The following is a 10,753-nucleotide window of genomic DNA, read 5'->3' as shown; positions in this document are numbered from 1 at the left end:
TAGAATGTAGACATTCTACTAAGATGATTTTTCGGAGAATCGTCTTAGAATGTGTTTTTTTTTTAAAAGAAAATAAAAATATTTTGAATTATCGTAACTATCCACATCATTCGCAATATAATTTCTTGAATTTATGCCAATAGTGCCCCCATTACCAAATGTACCTTGCACACTATTTTAAGTTTGGTTTATCGTTTCAAAGCTCATTCACAAATGCATAGTATATTGCCAATTACTTTGAAGGAATGAACTCAAGACACTGAGAGTAGATCATATTCAAGTGTGTAAAATTCAAAGCCTTTGGAAACGATTAATTATAACTAAACATCATCTACTTTATCCTAGAACTATAAAAAAATGACTAGTTTATCAATAAATTTAAGAATTTCTTTATTTGAACATCAAAACATTGATACCATGTATTCAAGAAATACATTCCTAAATTTATTTGTGAAGAACTTATCATCATTAGTATCGATCAAGTTATTCCAAATTAAGCTTTCAAATCCAACTAAATTTAGGCAATTGCCTTTCTGCAACAAAAAATCTTGGCAATTTATGGAATTAGATGTAAAAAAAATCAGATTGGATGCAAGTGTTCTTGAAGCCCACGAACATCTAGTGTTACATTAATAATGTTGTATATAGAGTAAATGCAAGCAAGAGAATAGAGATAAAATATATATGCATACCAACAACAATGGATTGGAATAATTTTTCAATTACATAATCTTCCTCATTAGAATTTTCAAATGCTAAGCTAAATTTGTAGTGCTTCAAGGCTTCCACTTTGTCCACTACAATAGAATAAAATAATAATCACAATTATACTCATTAGAAAGTAACAACGGTATCACATTATCATTGGAACTTTGGAAGTCATTGACATAAGCAGGGGAATAATTTCCAAAAACCTAAAAATCAATTTAATCATACATCAGCGAGACCATTGCCGGATTTTACACAAAAGCAATTATAATTGAGACTTGTAATGTTGTGTTGTGAACATAAAAAAGGCATTAGAGCCTTTCACCAAGTGACCAATATGGCAAGGTATGGGACTTATATTTTTATATCTATATCTAGTAGGTATCCTACGCATTGCACAGGTATTTCAAGCTTAGGTAAAATTTAAAAAAAAAATACATATATATTTGAAATAATAAAGATTTAAAATTATAAGGGATTTTTGCATAAATAAAAGTCCATTAAAACCTTCTTCAAAACAAGGTAGAATTCAAATTTATTCACTAAATAAAAGTCCATGAACGTGTTGCTCCTTTTTTGGTCAAATTGGAATCTATGAATTGATAGACATAATGAAAATCAATCCTGGACATTTCACGGAACAAATGAATGAAAGAACTCTTTGTTGGCACCAAGACCAAAAAAAGTCCACAAATGACCAGCGAACCAAACTAGTATGTGTTCATCAGCTTCATGGGCTCTATATGATGCGTACAAAGCTTATGAATTATGGCTAGTCACATTGTTCAAGCCCACTTCTAAAGCTGCTTGTAAACAATATAAAATATAAAATAATGTTACTTTGGATTGGATTGATTTTGAAAAAAAATTGATTTAAGTACTTTGATTTTCTTAGTTATTCAGGTTTGATATGAAATTTAAATCTATTTTTTTCATCCATTTGGTGGTTCAGACTTCAAAGTTTTGGTGGACCCAAGTTTGAGCATGCTCTGAAGCATGTAGTTCAATTGTTTTCCATTGACTTTTTTTTTGTTACTTTGGGGACAACTTAGGAAAGAGAGTAATGCCCGGGGATCAAATTTAAGGTTTATTCTTTAACACAAGATATGCCATATTTTACCTTGACTATGAAAATGGTCTATTTGAAAATGTTTTTGAGTGCAGATTCGTCATTCAATGGAGAAAAAAGAGGGAGTAAGAAAGAAAACCTGCTCAGAGACTCCAAGACCAGTCCCTTCTTTCCACCCATGCTTCTTCAATAGCTGCAGAAAACAGCATCCCAAATTATATTTACATCAACGAAAACCAAAAGAAAAGGATTGATAAGACAATAAAATAAAATCATAGTAAATAGTACCTGAAATCCTATGTTGGAAGAGTTGGCATTGCTAATTCAAGTGACACAGTATGGAAAACAATAACTGGCATGTAAAATATGATGAGCATAAGAACTTAGAGTTGTTTCTACTAAAATTTTGTCAAATCTCAAATGCAATAAACCATTTGAACTCATTATCAAAGTATTTTGCTACTTGGAAAAGCAATAACTGCACAAACTCAGATATAATATGTGCAGGAGATCCATTCTTCTCTTGTCTCTTCAGATTCTCATTGTGCCTTATGATCATGGCCAGTTGATGAGTTATATCATCCTACAAGCAACAGAGACAAAAAAAAAGTCACAGCATATAACACAAAAATTAAAAGTGTTACTATAAATGATATCATGCATTATGATCAATAGCAAATTATAATTAAATAAAAAGACTTGTGTGACTTGTAAAAACCGAGAACACATAAAAGCAATGTAGAAAAAAGCTTGCCTCACTCCTAGAGGATGTGTCCATCATTATAGAAGGCCTTGCGATTTGAGGAGGAATTGGAAGAACTTGTAAAATCATCCGGTCAGGATGAGCATACTTAGGATTAAAGCCCAATAACTAACAGTCCTCGTCACTTATCCTTTTCAGAACACTAGAACGTTCAACAGATATAACAAGTCACCAATTATTTCAGTTCCTATACGTAACAGTAAACATAAATAAATAAAAAATGCTCATGCTATAAATTCAGAAATTAGATCAATCACCCTTTCTGTAGAAAGAGTCTGTTTCCTTTTGATGGGTTCAGGAAGCTGTTCTTGGTCATCACTTTTCTTCTTCTGAGCTTTGTACTTTGCATTTATTTTCATCCCTTAATAGTAATCTTCGGCTGCTAAGCACTGCAGCCACCATGACTCTTTTCAACCAGCTCCCCGATATCTTTACCATGAATTAGATAGAACAAAAACCCTTACCACATGCTCCATCTTGAATGTTGCCTTTTGAGCTCCCACAATTGTTTCTTGCTGCCTCCCATGAGTCCAATCTTTTTCTATCTGGTACATACTAAACAATAGGCCAAAGCCCAAAACATTTTATGTTCTCCCAAGCCCAAATCCGTATGTCCAAACTCTCCAAATAGAGTCCATTTTCACGGTAGATCTCTTTTTTCTCCTCTGAGCATGATGACAACATTCAGAGGCCATGACACCTCCATTCTTGTTCCCATGACCCAAATCCTCCAATTCCAATTTCCAACACAATTTTACATGTTCCCAATTTAATATAACAATAATTTCATAAGAAAAAGGAGACAAGCAATTGAATGGAGCTATGGGTATCAATATTTAATCACACACAACAACACTCAGAATGAGTATTGATGCAACATAGCTCGATCCCAATTATTTTTCTACCAATGATTAAACCTCATAAATTTATAGAACAATGCATGCAAGATTTCTATTCCAATCACCAACAATTCACACATCACCAAGAACAAAGCACACAACATGAAACCAAATTTACAAACTCAAGAATTCTAACAATCATATAACTGAAGTATGTTAGAATATAACATAAGTCAAATGAAAGTGGATCATATATTGAAAATATTCGGAATTGATTTCATGGAATAAACACAAATTAACCAATTTCCCACAAATTCAGACCCTTCATCATCATCGGGCAGTGGCAATTCATGTAGGGCATTTCTATCCAATAAGATCTAATTTATCCAATAAAATAAGAAACAATGAACAACTAACAGCCAATTCAACTTTAAATATATAAAAAATAAAAATAAAAACATTCACAAAACATGATCACTTGTTTTGTTAGTTGGATAGAAAAAACTGGGACCAAACTTGAGCCTTACATCATTAACAATGCAAAAAAAACCATGATACAGAAAATTGAAAAATCGTTGAATACAAAGACAAAGGGAGACAAAAGTTATATCTTGCCATCTTGAGCCAACTAGGAGGTGTCCTTTTGTAGGGCAAAGCAGAAGAGGATATACCCTTATTGGAATCAATAATAGGAAAAATCAAATCTTAGTTTTGAATAATAATGAGAATGAAGAGAAGGAATTTGATGGTAGAGATGAAAGAATGAATACAAACTTGCCACTGTGCATACTACCCATGGCTAGTGGGTGTCACTCACTTGAAACTGCGGGATGCTCTCTTCTGTCCACTCCAACACTTTGAAACCCTAAATTCTATTCTATTTATTTATTTATAAAAGAAAAAGACACATTTTTTAAGACGTTTTTTCAAAACCGTCTTAGAATGGTAGTTTCTAAGGCGGTTTTTGCAAAACTGTCTTAGAATAATTGTATTTATTTACAAAAATATCACCGCGTTTCTTTTTAAGATGGTTTTGTATCAACTGACTTAAAATCAACGTCGTAAAAACAACTTTTTCTAGTAGTGAAAGTCTACTTTCTAGACTTTTTAAGACAGTTTTTCCTGAAAACCATTTTAGAATCCTCAATTTTTTTTAAAAAAACAAGACATTCTAAAATGCTTTTTCAGATAACCGTCTTAGAAAGTGTGAAAAATGTCTTAGAATAATCTTTTTCTTTAGAAAATGATTTCTAGGATGGTTTTTAACAAAACAGTCTTAAAAAATTAACCTTCTAAGACTATTGAAAACCATCATAAAAGGGACCTTAGAGCCGTTGTGGAAAACATTTTTTTAATAGTGTAAGCCATTTGTCCTCTAGAGATTCCTTAAGTAGGCTATGGCCAAACTAACATAACCCGTGGCTAAGCGAACTATCCTCTAAGAAATTCCCAAATAAGTTATATGCACACATATCTAATATTTATATCTTTTAAGTAAAAAGATTTTCTTTTTTTGGAATTAATATCATGTTTAACTCATGTAAAACTTGAATCACTACAAGAAAAATGACCTATGCCTACAGACAAAAATTATCACTAGATGTTAAAAATGCGTAGGTAAATGTAATAAAAACTTTGTCCTACGGACATTGTGGTCGTCAACTTTGAGGGGGCGTACAGTGACGGATTATCGTCTGTCAGTATAGGTTTTACCTACAGATTTACTTTCACCTACAATTCACAATGTGCGTAGGTAAAAGTCATTAATTTATATCTACAACCTCTAACTGTAGGTAAAAATATTAACTTGTACCTACAACCTCCAACTGTAGGTAAAAGTCATTAACTTATGCCTACCATGCATTAAAAGACTATAGATATAAACCATTTACTTGTACGTATGCCTACAGACAAAAATGAAACATATAAACCAAGGAACAAGAAAAGTAGAAAGAAAATAGTGGATTGCATACTTTCTGGAAGGTGCAACTCTTCTTAGTTCATTCAACTCTGCCTTGGCAGATTTTCTTTCAGGAGCTAATTACCTATCAAAACTTACATTAAGTAGATCAATTTCATATGTCAAATCAAAATAGATTAAAAACAGCTTAATTGAAGGCTTTCCAAAGAAATACCAAATTCAAACCAAAAAGAAAAGTTCAATCATGTCCCAACCTGCTCCTATGTTTAATAGAGAAGACATGCTATTAAGACAATGACCCTAATTTGAACTAGAATCAAGTAAATCAAGACTGAGAAGCCCCTCGTGATATGAACATAACATAAGTGGATTTCTGGTACACTAAACAAATTATAGTGATACAACATAATTGGTAAAGGTGTGTCAAATATTGTTGGTCTTTTTGTTGTAATTTAATTCCAAGAACTTAGAAACTATATTGTTGTAGATGAAAATAATAATAACACAAGTTTACCACACCAACGACCATGTCAAGTGCATACACAGAATTTGTCGAAATGTTCCGAGTTTTATTGAAAAAGAGCACTACCCATAAACAAGCCGAGGAGTCTACCAACCTTTGCTCTTCTTACACTGAGAATCTACCATCTTTCTTTGAACTGCCATAGCAACCTCACGAGCCTGTTCAAATATGGCAGAACAAAAAGTTCACTGTAAGATAAATAGATATTATCCAAATTATCATATATAAATCTTATTAACATGTATGCATTGCAATAAATACAACAAGTAAGCCCATTGGAGATAACCATTCTTAGCACTGCTCTCACCCAAACATGCACAGCACCAGAAGTATAATTCAATTAAGGCAGAAATATAGGAGAAAAAAATGCCCATTGACCAAGAACATTAAAAGGAAAATCCAACATAAGAGAACATAAAGATCCTGTAGTGAAAAGTCAAAGAAGGAAAAAAAGGAAAGTTTCAATGAAACAAGGAGAACATTTGTACTGATCCAAATCCCAACTAACAAAGGTCCAGAGCATGGAAGTTTTTGACACAAGGGAAACTACCTGTTTATCAGTTCAAAGGATGTGCCATTAAGTGTTCAATAAAAAGAAGCATGGACATTGAAGCAAAATTAATTTTAACTTATGGGATGAGTTAAAATTAATTTTGTGAATGTAGTGCAAATAAAACCTTTTTTTAATGGAAAAAAATCAGAAAAGGATAATAAATTTTTTTATATAAAATATGTTTAGGTCCTCGTAATAAGTTTTATAAATTAATATTTTTTATCCACTATATGAATTTTGTATTTTACTTAAGTTATATCCACCATTTGTACCATTTTTTTATATTTATTTATACACTGTTTGACTCTTCTTATGTAGTATTTATTCTCCAATTTTATTTATCCAATAATTTTAATTATATATATGTTTCTACAACAACTATTATTCACAATGAAAATATGTATTTTTTTAGTTTTTTGGAATTTAAAATCTAAAAAATTGAAATATTTCATCGGATGAAAGTTTTATATACTTTCAAAATTTAATTCCTAGAAATATGAAACCAATATAATCACTTGTTGCTTATTAAAAATAATATATATAACGATTTGAAATTAAAAATTGAGGTGTGAATAAGAAAGAAAACTGTTGAAAGCAATAGCCCTTCTCTAATTGGATTAGTGGTCTAAGCCCAAAGATGGAGGAGTACCTAGTGAGTATCAAATATTGTATAAATATTATTCTTTAAGACCTAAGCTTATTGTATAAATATTGGTGGAAGCAGGCACACAGCACAAGCCTGAAAGTTGAAGCGAAAGAAACGTCTAGGCCGAATGGTGTAATAATATATGGATTTACTATTTCCTGAAAGGAAGGGGAGTGAAAGGAAGGGGAAATCTGGAAGTAACATTCCAGAAATGGTTATTTTGCTCAAGTATGAAGGTGGACTATTAACTTATACCTTCTATTTTTTTATGTGAACCTATGTTAACATCCTCCTATATATATTAATTATAATTATAATTTGAACATGTATTTTAATTATTTATATTTATTTCACCTTAATGGTTAATTAATGTTTTGTGAATTTAAATGGAAGAATCTTTTTATTGCAAGGCCTAAGGAAAGAAAAGGACCGAATAAAGCTACAGGCTGACAATGTATCACGTGCATTATATCAATTATTTGGCTGGGCTTGTCTTTTCAAGAATCCTCCTTTGCTTAATTAATTAAATACAAAAGCCAAACAGTTCAGAATGATGTTTCTTACTTGGTGTGTACAAACACAGGAGTAGCCATGTATTCCTCATGTTCAAGAAGCTTATCTTTCTCAAGCCCAGAACTAGAGCTCTGTGATTAAGAAGTCATCAAGGATGGGTCTGAGATACCATGCTTCAACAAGTCAACCTGCATGATAGTTGAAATGCATTTATAGAATAGAGGTTGACAAACAAATATGAAAATCTTGATAAGCAAAGTTTTGGAACTTACCTCAAGGACTTTCATATTTAAACACTTTTGGATTAACAACAATGATCCTCCGTGTCTAGCATTGCATAGAGGAGATCCAAATTTTTTTTGTACGGCTGCAAACATGAACATGAATACTATGGGCTACTAATTCATTCCAATATATGTTAAACCCAATCAACTTTGCTGGTAATGATATAACAGAGTGTTTTTCTGGTTCCTCGTTGTAGGTGCTTCCACAAAACTCAACCTTAATTAAGGATATCGTTAGTTTTATAAAAGTATTTTTCTGTTTTGTTTATTTAATTTATTAATTTTTAGAAAGGTAGGAATTTTTAGAAGCATGAGATTTGGAAGTGGAAATAAATGGAATCAAATGCAGATAGAGAAAGAGAAAAAACCTTTTTCTATCAACAAATAACAAATAGTTACTACTAACATTTTTCTGTTAAGTGAAAGAATTTCTTTCCATTAAAACATTTCGCTTTGGTGATCTGATATCCCCATTCTGAGCTGAAATTGATTAATTAAAAGATGTTACTCAAGTTGAAAAGTACGCATTTTCATCTTGGGATCTTCAAGGAAGAGGTATGTAGGAAGGACAGAGGAGAAACAAGAGAAGCTTTTACCTCAGTGGCACCAGCACCAGTGCTCCGGTCGTTACCACCAGTGACTCGTTGGCCAACAAAAACCTGTCCAAAGAGAAAAAGTATTTAGATGGGATCCAAGTTAAAAGGTATTCAATCCAAACTTGAACGGAAAATAGTATTTTTGATGGGATCCAAGTTAGAAGGCATTAGATGTTAATTTGTAATTTTTATTTCTTAGTTGTTATAGTTTGATCAAAAATAAATTTTTATATTATTTCTTAGTTGTTATAGTTGTAATCCAAGTTATACTATTTTTATATTATTTCATTTTTTAAGAATTATGAAGAAAGACAAATAATATTTATTTATTTTTCAAAAAAAAAAAACAAAACACTGGGTTATCACATCTGACATAATGGCAACTACAATGTTCTGTTTAGTTTAGCAAATAAGTTGCTCCAGCTGTGAATTTTTTCCCTGTAAAATCTAGCATTACACTCAACTCACCAGCAAATTGTTAAATACGAAAAAACAACATTGATCTTGGCTGAGACAGAAATAGAACCAAATGCGTTAACTTCTCACTATAGTCTTCTGAACCAACATTTTTGTTTCATTCAAATAAAGACAACCTGCATAAACATAGATATTAAGATAAGCACAAATTGCCAATCAAAAAAATAAAAAGATAAGATAAGCACAAATCAGAAGAATTAAGCTTCTAAAGTAACACCAGATTTATGGAAGTATTCCATAAATTTTGTATTCTCCCCGGTAAGTTTTATTACTAGACATGTTATTAAACATGTTGAGATGTTAATTACAACCAGTGTCTCTTTGCCCAGTTTCCTCTCTACTTTGTAGACAGGTGAGCCTCCTACTTGAACCTTTTTATTAACAAATCAATAAACAATAAGCACCTTGACATATTACTCATTAAGCACAATATAACAATTAAAAGATAATAAAAGATAATAAGCACCATGATGGGGGATTAGGGTTAGGGTTCGGTGGATGGATGAGGAAAGTGAATGATAGCTAGCAGATTAAAGATGGAAAGAAAAATTAGAAATAGAAAAATCCAATCCAATAAATAAATAGAATGAAAGAAACGAAAGATGAAAAACAAATTTTTTTTATTGGTCAAAAAGACTATAATTAAGGAAAACTTGAAAAATTTATTCTCTTGCACGGATAATAAGATTAGGTTGAATAAAATATTTCAATTTTTTAAAAAAATTATTAACTAAAAAATTTGCTTAATTTTTTATAAGGAAAACTTTTTTTTTGTAATGAGTGTTTTAAAAATATTACTTAAAATAGTATTTTTTAAATGTTAACTTATAACTTTTTATGTTTTTTTACTCTTAATAATTTATTAGTTATTCTTATTTAATAAATTATGATTTTATAATTTAATAAATATTTTTTTTAGTTTTTAATTAACTTTTAAGTTAATTTTATCACAGGTAACTTATGTTTAAAGTTCCAAATGTATAACTTTTATATTATTATAATTTTTAAACTATCATTTGAGGTTATACCTACACCAACCAATGGTAGGTATAAGACTTTTTGAGGTTATACCTACACCAATCAATTATAAGCATAAGTTTTATGAAGTTTTATCTACACTATTCTTTTGTAGGTAGTAATCCTTGAGTTTTATCTACACTAATCAATCATAGACATACGATTCTTTGGAGTTTTACCTACACAATGTAGTTGTAGGTAGAAGTCTTTTTTTAGTTTTAATGAATTTGTCTACATCAAATAATAGTTAGTACAAATGGTTGAGTTTTACCTACATTAGTCAAGTGTACGTAGAAATATTTTTGAGATTTACCTACACTGATTCATGTATGTGGGAAAAGGCGTCCGTAGACATAGGTCATTTTTCTTGTAGTTTTTCGTGATCTTCCATTCAATCACATCAAATCAATGCTTTATTTAAACATTTGAGTCCAAATCAAATTGCCAGACAAATTCAGCAAATTCATTTTTCAATTCTCAGTCAAGAATACCCACACCTCAAATACTTACGCAAATTAGATTAAAATATGAGAGTCAATTATTTATATTCATCTACTATATATCAAAGCAGTTAATAAGCTCTAATTCAGCTTAGATTCATACGTTTGTAGCTAAAGTCGATTTCTATAAGTCCATTTAGGTGTCGTTAACTTTTCTTAGCAAGTAATTACAGAGATGAAAGCATTGACCATTTATAATTATTTTGTTTTGAGCAAGTAGTTTTAGAGATAACCACATGAAGCATATGTAGTTTTTGCATTCAATCTCAGGGAAATTTAGTGAAAGAAAAATAATAACAAACTCAATCTCTCCATGTTTCTAGTAAGAGAGATAACCAAATTAA

The 10,753-nt window shown here is 30.8% G+C and overlaps 2 long non-coding RNA genes across 2 annotated transcripts; both read right to left on the bottom strand.

The window, feature by feature from the left end:
- Positions 1-564: 564 nt before the first annotated feature.
- Positions 565-2,360, bottom strand: LOC102659406 (uncharacterized). Its single transcript, XR_001387538.2, has 3 exons — positions 2,066-2,360; positions 1,917-1,970; positions 565-797 (listed from the first exon to the last, which is right to left on the bottom strand). It is a non-coding gene; the product is annotated as an uncharacterized lncRNA (long non-coding RNA).
- Positions 2,361-2,531: 171 nt separating this feature from the next.
- LOC102670507 (uncharacterized) lies at positions 2,532-8,646 on the bottom strand. Its single transcript, XR_412701.4, has 5 exons — positions 8,416-8,646; positions 7,808-7,902; positions 7,587-7,723; positions 2,798-5,981; positions 2,532-2,682 (listed from the first exon to the last, which is right to left on the bottom strand). It is a non-coding gene; the product is annotated as an uncharacterized lncRNA (long non-coding RNA).
- Between the last annotated feature and the right edge of the window lie 2,107 nt (positions 8,647-10,753).

This window comes from Glycine max, chromosome 1, assembly GCF_000004515.6.
Source record: "Glycine max cultivar Williams 82 chromosome 1, Glycine_max_v4.0, whole genome shotgun sequence".
NCBI classification, from domain to species: Eukaryota; Viridiplantae; Streptophyta; class Magnoliopsida; order Fabales; family Fabaceae; genus Glycine; species Glycine max.
This window is presented reverse-complemented; position numbering and strand designations above follow the sequence as displayed.